The sequence below is a fragment of the Salmo salar genome, chromosome 14, assembly GCF_965601325.2.
Source record: "Salmo salar chromosome 14, fSalSal1, whole genome shotgun sequence".
NCBI lineage: Eukaryota > Metazoa > Chordata > Actinopteri > Salmoniformes > Salmonidae > Salmo > Salmo salar.
In genome coordinates, this window is record NC_138304.1 from 18,976,522 (window position 1) to 19,001,771 (window position 25,250).

Here is a 25,250-nt window from a genome sequence, read left to right on the forward strand (position 1 = left end):
TTTCTAAAACTGTTTGAATGGTGTCTGTGAGTATAACAGAACTCATATGGCAGTCAAAACCCTGAGACAAATCCTGACAGGAAACTGAAATCTGATGTGTGGATATCACTTCAAACATTTGCCATTGAAACACACAGGGGCTTGGGATTCATTTAGCACTTCCTAAAGCTTCCACTAGATGTCCCCAGTCTTTACAAAGTGGTTTGAGCCTCCTACCATCAAAATTGACTGAAAGAGAGGATGTTTACCTTTGTCACAGGGGATGGGCCATTACCATTGTGACGTCGGCGCCCATGGGTACTCTCCCTTTTCGAAACGTTTTGAAAGACAATGCAACCGTCCCAATGGAATATTATTGAAGCCCTGGTTGAAAAAGCCCCTAAAGATTTATGTTATACAACGTTTGACATGTTTGAACGAACTTAAATATATTTTTTTTGCACGGTACATTTTCACTAGCCTTCGGAGCGCGCTAACACTATTGGGACATAAATTATTAACTTTTTTGAACAAAACTACATTTGTTATGGACCTGGGATTCCTAGAAGTGCCTTCCGATAAAGATAATCAAAGGTAAGGGATTATTTACAATAGTATTTTTGATGGTTGATCGTTCCAAGATGGCTCCAACATTTATAGCCTAGACTTTTTTCTGGGCATACCACGTCGTTTATTGCAAAGTGTGATTTCCCAGTAAAGTTATTTTTAAATGATAAAGTCCCTCATGTCCCAAAAACTCAGTTTTGTCGACGCGTTTTGTTCAGTAATCCAATGGCTCCAAGGCGGTCACAACAGGCAGACGAATACATACTAAAAGTACCGGTAAAGTTCGTCGAAACATGTCAAACGATGTTTATAATTAATCCTCAGGTTGTTTATTGTCTTTGTAATCAATAATATTTCAACCGGACAATACCGTTTTCAATAGAAAGGAAAAATAACAAACGGCGTGGGTCTGCATACTGCCTCTGTCCTCTGACCAAAATGGCTTTTTACTCGTCGTTTTTCAAAATAAAAGCCTGAAACCATGTCTAAAGACTGTTGACATCTAGTGGAAGCCATAGGAACTACAATCTGATTCCTAACCCATTGGATTCTCTATAGGCACTGAGTTGAAAAACAGCCACATGAAAATAATTCCACTTCCTGGATGGATTTTACCCAGGTTTTCGCCTGCCATATCAGTTCTGTTATACTCACAGACATTATTTTAACAGTTTTGGAAACGTAGGAGTGTTTTATATGCATATCGTATCTTCTGGGACTGAGTAACAGGCAGTTTACTTTGGGCACGCTTTTCATCCGGAGGTGAAAATACTACCCCCTACCCAAGAGAGGTTAAATTGTTTAACTTGGATCAAACGTTTTGGGTAGCCTTCCACAACCTTCCCACAATAAGTTGGAGAATTTTGGCTCATTCCTCCTGAGCTGGTGTAACTCCTTGCTTGCACATGCTTTTTCAGTTCTGCCCACAAATTTTCTATAGGATTGAGGTCAGGGCTTTGTGATGGCCACTCAAATACCTTGACTTTGTTGTCTTTAAGCCATTTTGCCACAACTTTGGATAGATGCTTGGGGTCATTGTGCATTTGGAAGACCCATTTGCGACCAAGCTTTCATTTCCTGACTGATATCTTGAGATGTTGCTTCAATATATCCACATCATTTTCTTTCCTCATGATGCCATCTATTTTGTGAAGTGCACCAGTCCCTCCTGCAGCAAAGCACCCCCACAACATGATGCTGCCACCCCCGTGCTTTACGGTTGGGATGGTGTTCTTTGGCTTGCAAGCCTCCCCCTTTTTCCTCCAAACATAACTATGGTCATTATGGCCAAACAGTTGTATTTTTGTTTCATCACACCAGAGGACATTTCTCCAAAAACTATGATCGTTGTCCCCCATGTGCAGTTGCAAACCGTAGTCTGGCTTTTTTATGGCGGTTTTTGAGCAGTGGCTTCTTCCGTGCTGAGCGGCCTTTCAGGTTATGTCAATATAGGACTCGTTTTACTGTGGATATAGATACTTTTGTACATGTTTCCTCCAGCATCTTCACAAGGTCCTTTGCTGTTGTTCTGGGATTGATTTGCACTTTTCACATCAAAATATGCTCATCTCTAAGAGACAGAATGTGTCTCCTTCCTGAGCGGTATGAAGGCTTTGTGGTCCCATGGTGTTTATACTTGAGTACTATTGTTTGTACAGATGAACGTGGTACCTTCAGGCATTTGGAAATTGCTCCCAAGGATGAACCAGACTTGTGGAGGTCTACAATATTTTTTCTTTGGTCTTGGCTGATTTCTTTTGATTTTCCCATGATGTCAAGCAAAGAGGCACTGAGTTTGAAGGTAGGCCTTGAAATACATCCACAGGTACACCTCCAATTGACTCAAAATATGTCAATTAGCCTATCAGAAGCTTCTAGCCATGACATCATTTTCTGGATTTTTCCAGCTGTTTAAAGGTACAGTCAACTTAGTGTATGTAGACTTCTGACCCACTGGAATTGTGATACACTGAGTTATAAGTGAAATAATCTGTCTGTAAACAATTGTTGGAAAAATGACTTGTGTCATAGTTTGTTAACAAGAAATGTTTGGAGTGGTTGAAAAACGAGTTTTAATGACTCCAACCTAAGTGTATGTAAACTTACGACTTCAACAGTATGTGTGAAATTTGTTTTGATTTAGAATGTACCGTTATCATGCACCTGTCTCGAAACAGGTGCAGGGAGGATGCTTTTTGTGTGTACTTAAATGGCGAATGGAGGACGCTTTTCCTGTGGTTCATTTTCATCCCAGCCAGGTAGCCAATACTCCTGTTATAAAGATAAGCAATGTGCTTAATATTAGGAAAGTTGATAAATAAATATAGTAGGCCTAGCCTATAGAAAGCTGATGGGACCCTCCTCTTTTTAATACAGGCCATCACTCTGTTTTCTCACACAATTGCATAGCCTATTGAAATGTTGCACAACATGAGCTTATAGGCTCTCTTGAAGTGTTTGATTAGATTTTCGATTACATTTGCATTGAGGTCAGAGTGATTAAATGGACAGTATAGTGCTGAGGAGCAGGCAGTTAGCAAGTTTGGTAGGCTAGTAATGACCATCAGTAACATCAGAGCTTGTAGAAGCCTAATTACATGGCATTTAACTGCCTTCATGACTGGTGACTGCCAGTATGGCAGTAATATGGTCACCACAACAGCCCTAACCTACACCCCTGCTGTTACTACAGTACGTGGCAGCATAGGCCTTTCCAACCCACCTCCTCTTTAAATATTACATTTCTCCTTTTTTGTAATGTAACTCTTGCAAGAAAACCACATCTGCTGACAATCTCTTTAAGTGTTCACATTCCATGTAATAAGTTGGATTTTATTGGTCTTCACTTGTATACAATCAAAGTTAAACTGTTCCATCTATCGTTGAAGAACCTGACAAAACATTTTAGTAGCATTCAGAGAATGTTCTAAGAATCCTATTTGAAAACAAACATTCCGTTCTCAACAGAATCTCTCTATCCTCTATCTTGTTAAGTGTGTTCAGGTGGGTTGGCTGCAACCAGTAATTGGCCACACCTGATCTTAATGAGTGCTTGTTTCGTTTGAAATGGGGTCTGTTTGAATAGTCTAAAATGAACAGCTTTGTATGAGTAAAAAAACAAACATGGCATGCTAGCTCAACCCTGGTGGCGCCGTGGACTAATTCCATGGATAGAGAACAGAAGATCATAGGTTTGAATCTTATTGAAGCTGTGCCACAATAACAAATAAATGTGTTTGCAAGATTAATGCCTAAGCAACCGATTTCTCATGTGCCGTATCTGTGCTAGGAGTTTAAAACAGTTAACCTAAGCTAGCAGTGTTAGTAAAAGTCTTATTGAAACATGTTCTCGGAACGTCAGTACAGGTGCATCAAAGCTGGGACCGAGAGACTGAAAAACTGCTCCTATCTCAAGGCCATCACTAGCTGGCCTCCACCTAGTACCCTGCCCTGAACTTAGTCACTGTCACTAGCTGGCTACCACCCAGTTACTCAAACCTGCACCTTAGAGACTGCTGCCTTATAGACATGGAAAACTGGTAACTTTAATAATGTTTACATACTGTTTTACCCATTGCATATGTACTGTATATACTGTATTCTAGTTAATGCCATCCTATTCAACTATTCCTGTACATATACTATTCTATCCTACGTATTCTTCAAATATACCACATATTCTATCCACATACTGTCCATAATATCTATACATCCCATCACATATATATATATATTATATATATATATATAATATATATATATATATATATATATATATATACACACACACACACTACCGGTCCAAAGTTTTAGAACAGTTACTCATTCAAGGGTTTTTCTTTATTTGTACTATTTTCTACATTGTACAATACTATTGAAGACATCAAAACTATGAAATAACACATATGGAATCATGTAGTAACCAAAAAAGTGTTAAACATAGCCACCCTTTGCCTTGATGACAGCTTTGCACACACTTGGCATTCTCTCAACCAACTTCATAAGGTAGTCACCTGGAATACATTTCAATTAACAGGTGTGCCTTCTAAAAAGTTAATTTTTGTAATTTCTTTCCTTCTTAATGCATTTGAGCCATTCAGTTGTGTTGTGACAAGGTGGGGGGGGGGTATACAGAAGACAGCCCTATTTGGTAAAAGACCAACTCCATATTATGGCAAGAACAGTTCAAATAAGCAAAGAGAAATGACAGCCCATCATTACTTTAAGACATGAAGGTCAGTCAATACGGAAAATGTCAAGAACTTTGAAAGTTTCTTCAAGTGCAGTCGCAAAAACCATCAAGCGCTTTGATGAAATTGGCTCTCATGAGGACCACCACAGGAATGGAAGACCCAGAGTTACCTCTGCTGCAGAGGATAGGGTCATTAGAGTTACCAGCCTCAGAAATTGCAGCCCAAATAAATGCTTCACAGAGCTCAAATAACAGACACATGTCAACATGAACTGTTCAGAGGAGACTGTATGAATCAAGCCTTCATGGTCAAATTGCTGCAAAGAACCCACTATTAAAAGACACCAATAAGAAGAGACTTGCTTGGGCCAAGAAACACGAGCAATGGACATCTGATCAGTGGAAATTTGTCCTTTGGTCTGGAGTCCAAATTGGAGATTTCTGGTTCCAACCGCCGTGTCTTTGTGAGACGCGGTGTGGGTGAACGGATGATCTCTTCATGTATATTTCCCACCGTAAAGCATGGAGGAGGAGGTGTTATGGTGTGGGGGTGCTTTTCTGGTGACACTGTCAGTGATTTATTTAGAATTCAAGGCACACTTAACCAGCATGGCTCCCACAGCATTCTGCAGTGATACGCCATCCCATCTGGTTTGGGCTTAGTGGGACTATCATTTGTTTTTCAACAAGACAATGACCCAACACACCTCCAGGCGGTGTACGGGCTATTTTACCAAGAAGGAGAGTGATGGAATGCTGCATCAGATGACCTGGCCTCCACAATCCCCCGACCTTAACCAAATTGAGATGGTGTGGGATGAGTCGGACTGCAGAGTGAAGGCAAAGCAGCCAAAAAGTGCTCAGCATATGTGGGAACTCCTTCAAGACTGTTGGAAAAACATTCCAGGTGAAGCTGGTTGAGAGAATGCCAAGAGTGTGCAAAGCTGTCATCAAGGAACATTTGAATAATTTGAATAATATTTGAATAATCTCAAATATGAAATATATTTTGATTTATTTAACACTTTTTTTGGTTACTACATGATTCCATGTGTTATTTCAAAGTTTTGATGTCTTCACTACTATTCTATAATGTAAAAAATTGTAAAAATAAAGAAAACCCCCTGAATGAGTAGGTGTTCTAAAACTTTTGACCGGTAGTGTATATATGTATTTATATTTATACTCCGGACTCCGACATTGCTCGCACTAATATTTATATTTTTCTTAATTCCATTGTTTTTGCTTTTAGATTTGTGTGTGTTGTTGTGTATTGTTAGATATTACTGCATTGTTGGAGCTAGGAACACAAGCATTTAGCTACACCCACAATAACATCTGCTAAATATGTGTATGTGACCAATACATTTGATTAGATTTTTTTAATTACCTTCAAATAACCGATCATTTCCGTTCTCAGAACGTTAATAAAACCTCCCAGGTTCTCTCAGAACCTCTCTGCAACCTAAAAATGTAACTTCCCAGAACAGGCAACATTTTATTTAAATTTCTATTTTACCAGTCAGCAAACTTATAGCTTTGTTCCCAGAACCAATGGGAAACCAAAAACGTACGTTCCCACATCTTCCAAGGAACGAAATGTTCTAGCTGGGACAGTGGCAGAATATTAGCACAGAAATAGCATACACACACAGACACACAGCCCACTCAAGCGATCAGTAGCTCAAAGCAGGAGCGGTGTTGCATCAGTCCACTAACACGGTAGATTTCTTATTGGGATTGCAGTGTACTGCATACACCAGATGAGTGATGGATGTCAGAATTTGGTTTGGTTTGCAGGTCAAGTCAAGGTCGTTTTCTCTCAGTTGATTGTTTTTGTGTCGTGTTCTTTCAGAGTTCATGTAGTGGTTAAAGTGTACAGCCCTGTCCATTCTCTCTCATTACCTCCAGTCATGCGATCTCTCACTTTTTGTGTGCCCTCTCTCTGCTTGTTTCTCCCCAATGGATTGTGTGTGTGTGCCACTATTCTCAACATTAAAATGCATCATTAGTAGACATCCTCAACCTCCCTAACCTCCCCTTTCTCCCCTCTTCTTCCTTCATTCCTAACTAGCATACTTTTACCTTCTCTGTGAAAAAGACTGTTTAACCCTACCTGACCCTAAACAGTGACCAGCCACATCCCCTCCACCCTCCTTCCCACCCCCTCATCTATCTCCCTTCCCTGAGCATCAGAAGTAGAAGACAGCAGGATAGGGGGGTGGGATCACAGAGGGATGGAGGGATGAGAGCGAAGAGAGAGACGGTCAGATGTAAACCATCTGTTGTTGAGTATCTTTTATTATGAGATTAGAAGTGGAGCGTGTTAATTGGAGTGTGATAAGCCACATTAGATACAGTATCACAGCTCATCACTTCCCTGCCTCCTCCTAGTTACCTCTGTGGACAGATCAGACCGTCTGGATAGACATTTGATTTGATTTGATGATTTTGAATAGATTAAAATGTTACACTAGGCAATACCAAAATAGCATAGGACTACTGCATCTATATTTATGTAGCCAAAGTTTGGGAGGAAAGACCACACCCAAAACATTCTCAATCCCTCCCCTCTAATCATTGCCTGCATTTATACTTTTTCTACCACTAACGTCTGTGTTTCCTTCCTGCGTTATACCAAAAGTCGCAAGCTTTCGTAGTTCGCTACTCTTGCCTGCCCGACAGCTTTTGCAATTGCCATTTCTATTGCTAATTTTACCAACTAGCCACTTTAACCGCTAGGTCTTTGTTTTCACAGTTTCTGCCTAGTTATTCAATAATGATTTGTTTGTTTGTTACTCACTACCTCCGCCATGGAACAGCTCTCTCCTTCCGATGAAGACTTGTTCTAGGATACCCAGTTACAGCGCTCAGCCAGACCGAGCCAGGCGGTCCAACCATCCACTGGCTCCCCCACTAAACAAAACCGACTTCAAGACCCGCGCCCCCGTCACTCCAGACAGACACTGGGAGCCAACGAGATCTCCACAATCCACCTGAAAAAAGCCATGCGCCGGCTTCTTCTGAGCACCACTTCTGAGCACCTAGGACCCCAGGCCCAGATACCCAGCCAGACCTTCCAGACCCATCCGCCGGCCCCGTGAATCCCTGTCGTCTCAGAGCGACTCCCAGCCTCCTCCACTTGACTGTCTTGCCAACGCCGCACATCCCCGGGGTCACCTGACAAGCGCCATAAGGCCCACCACACCAGCTACCTTGGCTAACTCCTCGCGCTACTCTCGAAGGCGATCTGCGGCAACAAGTGCAAGCCACTAGCCATCACAGACTGGATGGTGGTCGGCCTCAAGAGGTTCCTCCGCGAGCAGGCAATCAATTTTTACTGGGGAGATCCCAAAGCGGTGCTGTTTTTCGTTCTACACCAGGTCCCTCGGCGGAGAGGGCCCCACAAGCACATGCAGCGTCGAACAATGGACTGCCGATGATGACATCATGCCCCACAATCCCATTCACCGTGAAGTCACCTACCAGTCTCCAGATGGCAGCGCTGCAGCGTCTGCTTCACTTGCTAGCCTAGCTGTTTCCACCAATAACTCCACAGCTCCCTCTACCGGTCCAGGATGCAGGATCACTTCCTGACGATTCTGTAACTGCTCCCCCTGCTGGCCAGGAGATCGCAGACAACACATTGGTGTCTGTCTTCCCCCGTGCTTGCTCCCCTCTCCATATTCTCCGTCTTCTCTGTTGTCAGTTCCTGCTGCATCTCTGGCTCTGCTCCCCCTGCTGGCTCAGAGGGTGCAGTCATCTCGTTCTCATGCCCGGAGGCCACAACTCCATCCTCCCCCACCCCAGCACAACACGCAACACCCCCCAACCCCAGTGCAAACACCCCTCAGCGCAACGTGCAACACCCCACCCTAATCATTAACCCCTGGTCGGGCTCGACATGGACATCCAGCGAAAAATCCTATCGCCATTAGCATAACGAAATGTTATATTTTTTTTCCAAATATAGGACTATGTTATATCGTTTTATAGATACACCTCTCCTGAATCGAACCACGTTGTCTGATTTCAAAAAGGCTTTACAGCAAAAGCAAAACATTAGATTATGTTAGAGGAGTATATCGTAAAAGTAGCCACATAGCCATTTTCCGACCAACTACATGCATCACAAATAACCAAAAAACAGCTAAATGCAGCACTAACCTTTGACAATCTTCATCAGATGACACCCCTAGGACATCATGTTACACAATACATGCATTCTTTTGTTCGATAAAGTTCATATTTATATATAAAAACAGCATTTTACATCGGCGCGTAACGTTGACTAACTATTTTCCCTCAAATGCATCCGGTGAAACAGCGCTACAATTTACTAAATTACTATTCGAAAACATTTTTAAAATGTAATATTGTCATTCTAAGATTTATAGATGAATATCTCTTGAAAGCACCTGTAATGCCAGATTTAAAAATAACTTTACTGGGTAATCACACTTTGCGATAAAAGGGGATGCGATACTCAGAAAATAGGCTACCGTTACAGGTCAGCACCATCTTGGAACAATCGCATATCAAATCTAGTCTTGTATACTATTGTCAATAATCCCTTACCTTTGATTATCTTCATCAGAAAGCACTTCTAGGAATCCCAGGTCCACAACAAATGTATTTTCGTTCGAAAAAGTTAATCCTTTATGTTCCAATAGCTTGTTCTTGTTAGCGCGTTCTGAAGGCTGCACCAAAAGTTGCGTCGTGCGCGGGACTCCACTTTCAATTATTATTTTTATTTTTTTTATTTAGGTTCGTTCAAACATGTCAAACGTTGTATAACATAAATCTTTAGGGCCTTTTTCAACCAGAGCTCCAATAAGATTCAAGGGGGACGATTGCATTGTGTTTCAAAACGTTTCGAAAGGGGAGGGTAGCCAGGGGAGCCGGCGTCATAATCGTGATGGCCCTCTCCGTGTGACCACGTTCCACTGCGTCTCATTCATTCAGTTTTCACAGTAGAAGGCTCAAATCACTTTGTAAAGACTGGGGACATCTAGTGGAAGCAATAGGAAGTGCTCAATGAACCATTGCTCACTGTGTGATTTACAGGCAAACTGATGAAGTTGAGTCCGCAATTCAGAATTCCACTTCCTGTTACGATCGGTCTCGGGGTTTTGACTGCCATATGAGTTCTGTTATACTCACAGACACCATTCAAACAGTTTTAGAAACTTTAGGGTGTTTTCTATCCACAAGTATTAATTATATGCATATCCTAGCTTCTGAGTAGCGCCCCCTATCCTAGGCGAACGACAAGAGGTTAAATCTATCTCTCTTCCTTCCAATCTCTTTCGGATACGGTTCCTGACACCACCACTGCTCCAGCCTTCCTCTTTTCATCCCCTGCCTATCCCAGCTCTCTCTGTCCCTAAACTCGCTATATCCAACCTCCCCCCTCATCCCTTCTTCACAGGCACCCTCCACGCCGGTTGGCCCGGAGACCTGAACCCACCACCCCATCGCCGCCGTTCCATCCACACATCAACAGCTTCACTATCCCAACCATCTCCCTGCTCACCTACGTCTTTGACCCAGCCTTCATCAGTCTTCAACCCAGCCCAGTCTTCCACACAGCCTCGTCGGCGTTTGACACCAGCCTCCGACCCGGCCCCACCAGTCTTTGTCCCAGCCTTCGACCCAGTCTCATCAGCGGTCGACCCAGCCTTCACCAGTCTTCGTCCCAGCCTTCGACCCACCCTCATCAGCCGTAGACCTAGCCTTTAGCAGTCTTCAACCCAGCCTCGTCGTTGTTCAACACCAGCCTCTTCAGCCTTCGAACCAGCCCCGTTGGCCAACGACCCAGCCCGTCATCCTTCGTGCCCACAGCCTCCGAATTAGCCTCCAACGCAAGCCCACAGGCGCGGATTAGCCTCGGACATGACCTCTAAGATAACAACCTATTTCCTGCTCCAGCAGGCCACACCGCAAAGCAACTTCCTCTGCTCCATGTACCAACCATATCCTGTCCGTTTGCGATCACACTCCTCGGGCCTTCAACCTCCCAATGTCCTCCACACACTTCACTGAAGCCTGTCCATCCTGTTCACCCGGTTCACATCCGATGAGCGACGACGTGTCCCTCCATTCCCCCACACAGCTCACCACCATCCCTCAGCCTTCAGCCGGCTCCTGTCTCAGCCTCCAAAGCCTTCTTTGTGATGGCTTCATACCAAATCTTCCATCATCTGGTGCCCTTGCTTGCAACCTGCCAGAGAACCACACCCCTCCACCAAAAGAAACTGGCACTCTTCATCATCCTACGGATAACAACACCTGTGCCTACCTCGATCATTACGATCCCCCCTTCACCAAGCTACCTCAACTACCACCCCATTCCCTTACAAAGAAAATCCTTAAAACTATTATGTTAAAGGTGTGGTCTATATCTAGTGAATATACACAAAATAAATCAAAAGACGTGTTTCCATTGTGGACCTCTATTGGTAGGCAAGGGCCCCCTTTGACTTGTCCAGGCTTGTCCAGCTGTACCCTACCATTACTGGACTGTCTGTTGGACTGGACAGAGTCTTAGCTGTGCCCTCCCATGATAACAATAACTTATTTGTCTTTTTGAATGTGCAGAGGGCATGAATTGGGTGTATCATGAAATGTATGAGGTTTGAGGACTTCAGTGACTTTTACTCTATCCGAGCAATTCATAATCCGGTAGTAGTTTAGTATTTTTGCTTGCTGTGGTGATGGTTAAGTAGTTAAGTGACAGAAGTGTTGATGGAGGAATGTACAAGTGCATAAGATTACAAGTGGCCTAGTCGGTTGTTTCCACATCATTTCAACCAAACAATTCAATGTGATGACATTGAATCAACTAAAACTAACATTGACATGACGTCTGTGCCCAGTGGGGAAGTGTATGACTTATGTCCTAGTCCCGTCTGGAGTCTCTCCTCATCAGTGTGTGTTTAGCTGGGTGTGGGCCTGTGCCATGTGGCTAAGTGTAGGGTGTTACCGTCCCAGCCGGGATAGGCAGGCCTTTATACTGTAGACCCAAAGGACTGTGGAGGTCTAACTCTAACCCCTAGAGTTAAGAGCAGAGCACATCTGTTTCAGAAGACTCTATTCCACACTGCAAGTGTGACTCTCACCAAGAGGAAATATAGATGTGCTGTCTTAAATTTGACCCTGCTTCTCACAGCAGGAAAATAATTTTGCAGCAGCAGGAAAATAATTTTGCAGCAACAGTGAATGTGAATTATTATGTGGACGATTTGCATTTCCTGCCGTGCAGGAAAATTCCCTGTGACAACGGAGGGATCAAATTAAGATAGCAGATCTGTATTAACTCGCTAAGTTAGGGGGACTGTAACATGTAAAATGTCTGTGTGTACACTCCTCCTTCCTCTGCCTGAGTCACCTTTGCCACACGTGTGTGTGTGTGTGTGTGTGTGTGTGTGTGTGTGTGTGTGTGTGTGTGTGTGTGTGTGTGCGTGTGCGTGTGTGTGTGCGTGTTTGTGTGTGTGTCTGCATGCGTCTGTTTACAACAGATCCACCCTCCTTTGTATCACTATAAACACAAATCGAGAGACATAAACATTTCGTCAGGCCTGGGCACATATATCTGTTAAATAGATTTGCACCGAAGCATCAGCTTAGCCAAAACCTCTAATTCTTCATAAATGAGGGGTTTATCATAGTTTCCCTTCTCAATGACTCCTCTAATTTTCGACTGGAAAAGCACATTTTCTGCCTGGTCCTATGGAAAAGACTGTGGAGCCGTGGAGTCAGAAGAGCGTGTGTGCGCCCATGTGTGTGTGGAGACAGAGCAGTGGGTACTACCAGCTGCCAGCTGCTAACAATGGAAAGAAAAGGACAGTAGGGGTCAGCTTCCACTGCCCACAGAAGAAAGTGGGTTGGAGCTATGTGACGAAAGAGAAAATGAGCGAAAGAGAGAAATAGATCACGATAGAGGGCGAGTGTGTGTGTGAGGATGAGAGGGAGTCAGAAAGTGACAGGTGAGGCCGCGTGACAAACACCTGAAGAGACCAAACGAAAGTTGGGGGCTGAAAGTCAACGAGAGAGAGAGGTGGAGGAGTAGAGGTCAAAGAGGACACCAAGGAAAGACACCTAAGGGAGAGGTGTTGGATGGCGGGCAGCTGTGCCAGACAGAAGGTGCCGTTATCCTGGCAGGTGGTGGAAGGGCTAATGGTGTCATGCCAGGCATCTGTGTGAGAGTGAGTGAGTGAGAGAGAGCGAGAGAGTGAGAGAGAGAATGCGACCCTGGCACTTTGAACAGCAGCCCTTCATACACACACACACACACACACACACACTCGACAGACACAACACTCCAGTATCACTAGCCAGTGGGTTATTGCCTTGTGTATGTCAGCCTATTTTTTTTTGTCTGCGATGCAGATTACTCCTCATTTAAGTAGATTTGATCACAGAGCTCTGGCTGACGGGCACACTCAGTTCTACACTTAGAATGAAAGGTGACTCCATGAACCCTGGAGATGTTCAATGCTTTGAGCGCGTTCCACAGCTACGCCGAGGCGACGCGACAACCAATGGTTGCGTGCCACGCCATCGACTGTGTGATCGACTAACACATTTCTATAGCATATGATGTGGCTAGCTGATACTTAAAATAACTATACAGGCGTTGTAAGATCTGTCAGGCGTCAGCAACGTCTAAGCTCTGGAACACGACCCTCATTAATAAAGGTTCAAAATGGAACCCCTCGCATTACATAAAGGTTCCGTTTTGAACCTTTACACAGCCCTGAACACCCTTTTCAGAGTTCTTCGAGGGACCTTTTTGAACTGGAAAGATTCCCCGTGTGACTTTTACATTCATGATATGTAGATATTGATTCATGAAGCTTATAATTTAGAAATGACTCACGGGCTTAGTTCAGCTGTCTTACCCCTATCAGAGCCCCCAATACCAGCTTGTTTTATTCCTTTGTTTGTAAACAATGTAGGCCTAGTTGTAAACAAACACTGTACAGCCTCAAATGATGGTTCAATGTATAATGCTGATATCATGGATGGTCAGCAATTGCATCCGTAGTTCTGTCTATGAATTTGAGAGGGGTTACATTTCCAGCCCCATCCCTCAGTTTTTTTTTTTTTACAGAAACAGTGATGGGGTAACCTCTGTGATATTGTTTAAACCGCAGATTGCCCCTTTAAGAAACTCGGTTTCAAATTGGGTTGGCTGGGATTGAATGTCCCTAAGAAGTTGTTTTCATGGTTGTCTGAACAAAACAGTAGGCTTTTCATCTAATGACGAAATGATTATACAGATCTAGGATTATACCACCTGAAAGCAGAAAGAATCATATCATAACGTAATCTGTTATGATTTATAAGCAGATCAATGAGGTTTAATACATTCATTTAAGTGTCTTGGGACCATCAGTAAACATTAGGATTGTCCACATAACGTGATTTCCCCCCCCCCCCCCTAAATTAGACCCAGCAACTCTTCCAAATTATAGACAACATATTTGATTCAATCTCAGAAAAATGTCATGCTTTCAGGGTCTGCTGATGTCATAAGTGCCAAGGACATATGCTCCATTATGCCGCCTGATTGGCTCGTGGTCTCAGCATGCAAATCACGTCGGGCAGCAGCCAGTGTTACAGCTTTCTTAATACACCAAACACATTACTTACTATGAAAAGAGGATGGGGGAGAGAGAGAGGAGGGAAGCAGGCAGGAGACAAAGAGAGGAAAGGTGGAGAGAGAAAGATGGAGAGAGGGACGAGAGAAGGTTAGAAGGAGAAGAGGGAAGAACGGAGAGACAGGAGAGGGAGAGAGAGGAAAGAGGTAGAGGAGAAGGAGAGAGTTGGAAGGAGAAGAGCGAGGCGGAAAGGGATGGACAGCGAGCAACGAAGTGGGAGAGAGATGGAGAAATATGACATTTTGGAGAGGGACAGTGAAAGAAGGAGGGAGTGGAGGAGGGGAAAACAGATGAAAAAAAGAGGAGGGAGTGGATAGAGGGTAAATAGTGCATGAGAAAGAGAGAGCGAGACAGAGAAACATAGTTTGAGAGAGAGAGACAGAGACACACAGAAACATAGTTTGAGAGAGAGAGAGACTGAGGCATCGGAGTGTGGTGTGTCCGAACAGCTCTCCATCTATCACAACACTTATCAGCGGTGCGGTTAGCGCCATAAGCCGAGGAGTGCAACGGCCCCTTAAGAAGCATTTAGATGCCATTAAAGACCACTATATTAAACAGACACACACACACACACGCTGAGAGACACCATTCATCAACTGATGTCTGCAGGCTAACATCCCTCTGTTGTGTCTCTCTCTCTCTCTCTCTCTCTCTCTCTCTCTCTCTATTTATCTCTCTCCGTCTCTCACCACAACATCCTCTTCCACTGTCTGACTATGGCCTTGGGAATGTGGTCCATTGTTTGGGCAATGGGAATATACAGCTGGAGGTAGTTGAGACACATTGAGATGTATGATTTGATAGAATTATGAGGGCGTTGAAGCATCAAGGGTCATTATGGTAGGCTGTTGTGATGGAGTGTTTTGTAACAGAATAGGTTACTCTTGGACTCTTTTTTTGGCCCAACCAAAGCCCAGAGTAAATTTGTTGGAGTGCCCGGAGTAATAAGAAAAAAGAGGGAGAGAGAGGGAAAGAGGGAGGGAGCAAGCGAGAGAAAGAGAGAGAGAGAGAGAGAGAGAGAGAGAGGGAGAGAGGGAGAGAGAGGTGGACAGCCATAGAGGAAGGGCCTAGAACAATCTGCTGTTGAGGGGACTGGGGCTGGGTCATCAATGAATGGCCAAGCTAGCCAGGCCTAAAGTAACCACATGTATCCAATCCAACTCTCCCTCCTCCTCTCTTCCCTCGATCTCCTCACTGACTCACTCACACCATCTCCCTCCCTCCTTCCCTCAGCCAAGGAGCATACTGTTAATCTGATCATTCACTTGTCAAACTAGACAAATGCAATTAGGAGGACGGGATACATTGGCGCCGAGGCCTCGACAGTTCACTCCTCCTCCCTCTCTCCATTTATCTCTCTCTCCCTCTGTGTCTCTCCATTTCCTGCCTCACCACAAATTAATACACAGGCTATTCGTGTCCAGAACCATACAGAGCTATTACTGTGTGTGTGTGTGTGTGTGTGTGTGTGTGTGTGTGTGTGTGTGTGTGTGTGTGTGTGTGTGTGTGTGTGTGTGTGTGTGTGTGTGTGTGTGTGTGTGTGTGTGTGTCTGTATGTGTGTGCAAATGTGTATGCCTGTTTGCTACAGCGGGAAAGCAATCCTGCAGCAACAGGAAATTTGAATTATTATGTGGATTATAATTCATGGATATTTTTGTAGGGTTTGAAGAAAATGTTGTAAGGGAAAACCTAGTCTGAAATGTTTAACTGGAAATCACAAAGTTCAGAAGCCTTTTTAAACCTCAAATACACTATACGTTTTAAATGTCCTGCGTTGCAGGAAAGTTCCCCTGCAACAGGGTGATCCAATGATGATTCTACATCTGTACGTGTTTTGTGAGATGCAGAGGTGTCAGATTACCCTCATTAGTGGTGTTCTGTATAGGACAGAGTCAGGAGAAGGGCCTAACAACAGATACAGCTAGTCTGTTTCTTATCCTGAGAATGACCTGAGAATGACCCAGGAGGATATCATGCCTTGTGCTGTCCTATTTTCACTCAAGGTTACACACATAACACACACACACACACACACACGCACGCACGCACGCACGCACGCACGCACGCACGCACGCACACGCACACGCACGCACGCACACACCCCTCTGGATATAGCTCTGGTGGTAGTAATGTCATACGGTATCATCAGGTCAGAGTGGTGAGTGATCACATCAGGATCACTATGTATAAGGCTCCTGTGGGGGACAGTAATCCAGGATCATTAGGATGAATAGCAGTGGTGCAGTACACTGAGCCCCCTGTGTCAGAACCTGATTCAAGATCAGTTGTTTGTAGCCAGGCCACAGTAAGCCCTCTGAGGGAGAAACTGATTCAGGATCAGCCTGCAATGAGCAGAGGAGGTACAGGGTAGGCCCAGTAAGCTTCCAGTAGGAGTAATTGGTAGTGGGAGGAGGATCAACATCAACTCTTAAACACAAAGGCACCGAATCCCACATCAATACCAGGGCTTATCTTGTGAGGGGTGAGAGGAGAGAGAACGGAATGGAGGAGAGAACGAGAGAATCAACAGGATTATGGCCAAAGATAGAGAGCATAAACTACTGAGAACACTGTGTGTGTGTGTGTGTGTGTGTGTGTGTGTGTGTGTGTGTGTGTGTGTGTGTGTGTGTGTGTGTGTGTGTGTGTGTGTGTGTGTGTGTGTGTGTGTGTGTGTGTGTGTGTGTGTGTGTGTGTGTGTGTCCATGGGTGCATGTTTTAGTGGACTATGCAAAGTGGCTGGTATTGAGTATATGGTTTCCAGTAGTCAGGTATGAAGGGTGAATATTTCAAACAGAGAGAGGGAGTTGGAGTTACACTACCGTTCCAAAGTTTGGGGTCACTTAGAAATGTCCTTGTTTTTGAAAGAAAAGCAATTTTTTTTGTCCATTAAAATAACATCAAATTGACCAGAAATACAGTGTAGACATTGTTTCAGAAGAAAGTCTTTGTTTCTGGCCATTTTGAGCCTGTAATCGAACCCACAAATGCTGATGCTCCTTATACACCAGCATCCCGAAGTCGCCTCTTCACTCTTGACATTGAGACTGGTGTTTTGCGGCTACTATTTAATGAAGCTGCCAGTTGTGAGGCATCTGTTTCTCAAACTAGACACTCTAATGTACTTCTCCTCTTGCTCAGTTGTGCACCGGGGCCTCCCACTCCTCTTTCTATTCTGGTTAGAGCCAGTTTGCGCTGTTCTATGAAGGGAGTAGTACACAGCGTTGTACGAGATCTTCAGTTTCTTGGCAATTTCTCGCATGGAATAGCCTTAATTTCTCAGAACAAGAATATACTGACGAGTTTCAGAAGAAAGTTCTTTGTTTCTGGCCATTTTGAGCCTGTAATCGTACCCACAAATACTGATTCTCCAGATACTCAACTAGTCTAAAGAAGGCCCGTTTTATTGCTTCTTTAATCAGCACCACAGTTTTCAGCTGTGCTAAGATAATTGCAAAAGGGTTTTCAAATGATCAATTAGCCTTTTAAAATGATGAACTTGGATTAGCTAACACAACGTGCCATTGGAACACAGGAGTGATGGTTGCTGATAATGGGCCTCTGTATGACTATGTAGATCTTCCATAAAAAAATCTGCCATTTCCAGCTACAATAGTCATTTACACCATTAACAATGTCTACACTGTATTTCTGATCAATTTGATGTTATTGTAATGGACAAAAAAGTATGCTTTTCTTTCAAAAACAAGGACATTTGTAAGTGACCCCAAACTTTTGAACGGTACTGTATACTGAACAAAAATAGAAACGCAACATGTAAATTGTTGGTCCCATGTTTCATGAGCTGAAATAAAAATATCCCAGACATTTTCCAAACGCATAAAAAGCTTATTTCTCTCAAATTTTGCAGACAAATTTGGTTACTTTCATGTTATTGAGCATTCATCCTTTGCCAAGATAATCCATCCACCTGTCAGGTGTGGCATACCAAGAAGCTGATTAAACAGAATGATCGTTACACAGGTGCACCTCGTGCTGGGGACAATATAAGGCTACTCTAAAATGTGTTTTGTCACACAACACAATGCCAATGATGTCTCAAGTTTTGAGGGAGTGTGGAATTGGCAGGCTGACTGCAGGAATGTCCACCAGAGCTGAATGTCCATTTCTCTACCAGATGCCACCTCCAATGTTGTTTTAGAAATGTTGGCAGTACATCCAACCAGCCTCAAAACCGTAGACCATATGTAACCACACCAGAACCTCCACATCCGGCTTCTTCACCTGCGTGATGGTCTGAGACGAGCCACCCTGACAGCTGATAAAACTGTGGGTTTGCACAACCAAAGAATTTCTGTACAAACTGTCATAAACTACCTCATGGAAGCTCATCTCCGTGCTCATCGTCCTCACCAGGGTCTTGAACTGACTGCAGTTCGGCGTTGTAAGCGACTTCAGTGGGCAAATGCTCCCCTTCGATGGCCATTGGAACACTGTAGAAATGGGCCCTTCACGGGTTAATCCTGGTTTCAACCCCTCTTTCCTTTCAACAGCTAAGTTGACTGAGAACACATTCTCATTTACAACAATGACCTGGGGAATAGTTACTGGGGAGAGGAGGGGGAATGAATGAGCCAGTTGGAAGCTGGGGTTGATTAGGGGCCAGATTGGGAATTTAGCCAGGACACCAGGGTTAACACCCCTACTCTTACAATAAGTGCCATGGGATCTTTACTGAACACAGAGAGTCAGGACACCCGTTCAGCGTCCCATCCGAAAGGACGGCACCCTACACAGGGCAATGTCCCCAATCACTTCCCTGGGGCATTGGGATATTTTATTTTAAACCAGAGGAAAGGGTGCCTCCTACTGGCCCTGCAACACCACTTCCAGCAGCATCTGATCTTCCATCCAAGGACCGACCAGGACCAACCGTGCTTAGCTTCAGAGGCAAACCTGCAGTGGGATGCAAGGTGTGTGTGTGTGTGTGTGTGTGTGTGTGTGTGTGTGTGTGTGTGTGTGTGTGTGTGTGTGTGTGTGTGTGTGTGTGTGTGTGTGTGTGTGTGTGTGTGTGTGTGTGTGTGTGTGTGTGTGTGTGTGTGTGTGTGTGTGTGTGTGTGTGTGTGAGAGAGAGAGAATATATTTAACCTTTACTTTGACAGGGAGTCATGTTGAGACCAAGGCCTCTTTTGTAAAGATTACAAAAATTACAAAGATACACATCAACTACAAAATACAAAACAGGATCATAGAAGAACACATTCTTCATCAAAAAGGTCCTCAATCTGCAGTGTACTGTCCTCCTTGAGATGTTTCCAACCAAAATTAGACAGCCAGCCAAACGACATGGGTCAGAAAATAGCCTCCTACCTCCAGTGGTTTATTGAAGTCATACGGGAAGTCAATGAATACGGAGTGAACCCGAAAAGATAGATACAGTACGAAAGCATTGTCCCGACCAGCTCTCTATACATAACAGGAATTGCTAGCGCCAAATAAAGTAAAGGTAAAGGTAAAGGTATATAATCACAATGTTCTAAGCATTAAAAATGCAAAATACTTCCTAATATAATTAGATGAATGGCTAATTAAACATTTTAATATTCACAAGCCATGCTTACACAGGCATAAAAGGATGGCATATAATCATGAGTCCATTGCTGGCCTGACAAATGTGCTTAATCAAACGAAACACTTCCTGCTTCCTGTTTTACAGCGCCGCAGAACAAAGTACCATAGAAGAAATACGATTAACTAGGTGCCATACATGATATGGGCAGCAAATGGCGCTAAATCACAAAGTGCGTACAAAACCTGAATGAGAGGCTGAATTGGCCTAGATGTAGAAGTGTGTGAGCAGGTAGAAGTGTGGGTTATTATATGCATGTGAAAGAATATTCCTAATAGTACATTATACCTGGGTTATTGTGTTAGCATATGCACAGTATAGAGCAGCATATAGCTTTACAGCACCTACAGCCACCTGTAGGCCCTCTCCTATCCCTCTGGTCACCACAACCTGGTGCTCTGTCACTGGGGATGATTATCCCTCAACCCCCCCTCCTCCCCCCACCCCCGGAGGTCATGGTGCTGATGAGGGAGAGGTGGAGTGGGAAAGGTTGAGAGGGGGATGAAGGGGAGTTGGAGGGCTAGATTGTGGTCCCTCTGGGGTCCCTTAGAAAGAAAATGGAAGAGCAAGGTCATACACACACACATGTTCGTGCCCAGGCACGCACACACTGTGTCATGTTAATGATGGTCATTAGTCACCAGGGCTGAAGGGCACTGGCTGGGGACTGGCTGCCCTATGGAACAGTAGGAGAGTACTAAACACTCGCCCTGTTCTGGAAGGAAATGTCTAGGATTTCTGACATACCTATGTGTAAATCTTATCTGAAGGGATACCATGTATTATCTGACTGCTATTTACTCTGTTGTATAAAAAATATACATGACTTTGAGCCAAAGCATGGCTGTCCTGTCTTTTTCTATTTTAGCCAGTGTGTGTTCCAAGCCAGCTAAGAGAACAGTGTAGCCCCCAGCAACAGTCTGCTCGTCACAGGCTGACAGTACTGTTTACTCTAGGACAGGGGTCTCCAACAGGTCTCGTAGGCCACCTATGAGGAGCTCGCCAAACAATTCAGAAAGTGCATGGAATCTTCACGTGTTCTACCACAAAACTGTCATAAACAAATCTCACAAGTATCAGACACAGCCAAGCTCCCAGCTGCTATCTAATCAACGCAACATTGCCGTTATCCCACCCCTGGTCAGCCACTATTGGCTTAAAAAGCCAAACCTAACACAATATCTGCCAATTCATTTCCAACAATATTTCCCCTGTATGTCTGTGTGGTACGCGCCTTTGTCTCTCACTCTGTGTGAAGCCAGTTGATGTGATAACCGTCTTTTGGGTTGACAGAACTGCTATCCCCAAAACCTTAAATGTTACCTGCAAAGTAGGCTTACCTGGCAGAAGTATTTCATGAGTAAGTCTATCATTTGTATCTATTATTTGTTATTTGGTAACTTTGCCATGAAATGAGCAGCAGCAGTACCGAACCATCACTGGACCGGCACGGTAGATGCACATTCCTCACTTGCTAGATGTGCAATTAAAGGGGAATTACAATCAACAATCAAAAGTCTTCTGATGTGATTTAAGCATAGACATGGACTCAGAACATCACATTTCTGTTGTTTCTCTATGAACAATTGGAATTTTAAGATTGAAAAGTAAAACTGAGAACGTCATTTGTGAAAATATAAAACAGAATTTGCAGGGGGAAAATCACAGATTTTATAGGGGCCTCCTTAGAGTTGTTTAAGTACCATTATTTTACCAGGTATATTTGCAGAAAATTCTTGTACACTAAGGACCCGGGGAGGAGTTGACAACATAGTGCACTACTTTCTCTTGTACACTAAGGACCCGGGGAAGAGTTACAGGGGAGAGGAGAAGAGATGAATGTGCCTATTTGAAAGCTACAGTGGGGGGGAAAAGTATATGATCCCCTGCTGATTTTGTACGTTTGCCCACTTACAAAGAAAGGATCAGTCTATCATTTTAATGGTAGGTTTATTTGAACAGTGAGAGACAGAATAACAACAAAAAAAATCCTGAAAACGCATGTCAAAAATGTTATAAAATGATTTACATTTTAATGAGGGAAATAAGTATTTGATTTAGATTTTTTTTTAAAGTATTTACATTTTGATTTGTACGTGTGTGCGCATCTATGTGAGTGTGTGGGTCCTGCGTCCCTGCCTGTGTGTGACAGCAGAGCGGCACTCCCGGCTAATCCTAACAGACGCAGAGTTCTGGAGAAGTCCGTCTGACTGGCATTTGGTCAGGTGGCAGGGGAACGATCTGTCATCCAGTCAGAAACACAGCGACCAAGCACTTTGCTCTGCTCAGAAAGGCCTGGAATATCAGGCCTTTTTGTGTTGTTTTGCCCTGAGCGTTCAGGTAGCTGCTGGGGATACAGTATGTTGGTATTGTAGGTCTTCTCGCGGTGTCTGTGTCTCACCCTCAGTCGCCCACCTGTCCCACTGTGTAGGCATTTGGTTGAATTCAAAACAAGAGCCTTTAGCGATGCTTACTGCTAGCTTAGAATCCGCTACACATCAGTTGCGTTATACAGCAACGTTTGCATTGCCTTAAAAAGCTAAACTTAGTCTCCTAGCTAGCCCTGAAATGTCCCCATAACAAAGCCCATTAGCAGTAAAGACTTCCAGTAAACACTCTGTTCGCCTCTGGCCATTATTTCTGTCTGTTGTGTTTACTGGTAGTGTTGGCTTTAATGAGGATACTTTGTTTTTGTAATGTTTCGTAATCATTCCCCAGCGAAACAGTAGAAAGCACATATTCCCAAAAATATACGTTTTGCCCCCTTTAATGGTTAGTAATAATGAGTAGGACTATAGGAGAATAGTGACACATCATAAGACAAGGCCATGCTTAGATAACGCTGAGCAATGATTACCGTTATATTCTGTCATTTATTCAACACTGTCGTATCATCTTCAGGCAGTGTGTCTGCGTGTGTACTGGATGTGTGTGGTGAATGTTTGCTGCGTGTGTGTGTGTGTGTTTGACCCCATAGGGACCACAATCTAACGGTGGTGAGTGACAGAGAGAGTGAGAGAGAGAACAAAACATTACTATTGGTGAGGCAATGTTTTTCCACTCCTCAGTTGTCCGGTGTTGGTCATCATGTGCCCACTGGAGCCACTTCTTCTTGTTTTTAGCTGATATGAGTGGAACCCTGTGTGGTCGTCTGCTGCAATAGCCCATCCTTGACAAGGACAGACGAGTTGTGGGAGGCTGCAAGCCGAAGAACACCATCCTAACCGTGAAGCACGGGGGTGGCAGCATCATGTTGTGGGGGTGCTTTGCTGCAGGAGGGACTGGTGCACTTCACAAAATAGATGGCATCATGAGGAGGAAAATTATGTGGATATATTGAAGCAACATCTCAAGACATCAGTCAGGAAGTTAAAGCTTGGTCGCAAATGGGTCTTCCAAATGTACAATGACCCCAAGCACACTTCCAAAGTTGTGGCAAAATGACTTAAGGACAACAAAGTCAAGGTATTGGAGTGGCCATCACAAAGCTCTGACCTCAATCCTATAGAAAATTTGTGGGCAGAACTGAAAAAGTGTGTGCGAGCAAGGAGGCCTACAAACCTGACTCAGTTACACCAGCTCTGTCAGGAGGAATGAGTCAAAATTCACCCAACTTATTGTGGGAAGCTTATGGAAGGCTACCCGAAACGTTTGACCCAAGTTAAACAATTTAAAGGCAATGCTACCAAATACTAATTGAGTGCATGTAAACTTCTGACCCACTGGGAATGTGATGAAAGAAATAAAAGCTGAAATAAATAATTCTCTCTACTATTATTCTGACATTTCACATTCTTAAAATAAAGTGGTGATCCTAACTGACCTAAGACAGGGGATTTTTACTAGGAATAAATGTCAGGAATTGTGAAAACTTGAGTTGAAATGTATTTGGCTAAGGTGTATGTAAACTTCTGACTTCAACTGCATATATAATAGAGAGGGAGAGAGAAAGACAGAGAGAGACACACACAGAGAGAGACAATACTGCTGAGCTAAGGGAATTCTCTAACCCATACTTGGGGGTTTCATAGAGGCTCAGTGATTCCTCTCCTCAGCTGCTCCCCATCTAGGGTGTATGGCGGGCCGGAGGAGATAAGAATGCCTTCAAAGAAAAAGACACAGTCAGACGCACGCACACGCATTAAAGACGATGCAATGAAAACATATTCTTGAACAGTGCAGTCGCAGCGCAGCCTGTTATTGTGTAGCGTGGTTTTGGTCAGAGCCATGGTACTGACAGATTGGAGAGTCCCATTCCAGCAGGACTGGGTTTGTCTGCTGTTGATGTTGCTCTCTGCTTTTGTTTGTGTGTGTCTCTGCAGGCCTGTATGTGCCTGTGTCTGTTGGTGCCAGTTTATGCTCTGTGCCTCTGACTGGGTTTTTTCTACTGTCTCTGTATCCCACTCATTGTGTTTTATGTGTTTGGCAACAGTATCTTCCACTGCACATCCTATCCTCATCCAGAGAATACATTTAAACACTTCCTCTCCGGGTTCATCTCTGTGGCATCTTTCATACGCAGTTCAAAGCCATGAGACGCAGAGAGATAACTGGTGTAAAGTTTCTGGGAAGTCGGTGCAGAGCCCCAGTCCTCACAGCTAAACTACATTAAACGGCAGGGAGCTGTATCATAGGCAACACCGCTCTTTGAGACTGACCTATGTCCTACTGTTGTTTGTCGCAAGGAGGATTCAGAAAAAAACACATAAAAGGGAAATTATACCCTTTCATTTTTTGCATTTACTTGGCTTCCAAACCCCCTGTGAAGAGATGACTGTCATGTAAAGAGGGTGAGAGAGAAAACAGAAGAAGAACAAGGAGGAAAACATCAATCAACAGCTCAGCTAAGAACCACTAAAGCTATGCACAACAATGTAAAGCACTACCACTGCCTGAAAGGCAGTCTATGTTCTCTACAGACTTCACTATCTAAATCCTCCTACTAGGACGGCTAGTAGCCTAGTTCACTGGTTCTCAATCCTGGTCCTGGGGACCCAAAGGGGGGCACATTTTAGTTTTTGCCCTAGCACTACACAGCTGATTCAAATGATCAACTCATCAAAAGGCTTTGATGACTTGAATCAGGTGTGTAGTGCTAGGGCAAAAACTAAAATGTGCCCCCTTTGTGTCCCCATGACCAAGGTTGAGAACCACTGGCCTAATTGTTTAGAGCATTGGGCCAGTAACCAAAATGTTTCTGGTTTGAATCCCCAAGATGACTAAGTAAAAAAATCTATCAATGTGCCCTTGAGCAAG

General features: G+C 43.9%; 1 protein-coding gene across 1 annotated transcript in view; it reads left to right on the forward strand.

Moving 5' to 3' along the window:
* LOC106568852 (glypican-1) overlaps nt 1-25,250 on the forward strand; it is a 110,254-nt gene that overhangs the window by 66,000 nt on the left and 19,004 nt on the right. The gene's annotated exons all lie outside the window — the stretch shown is intronic.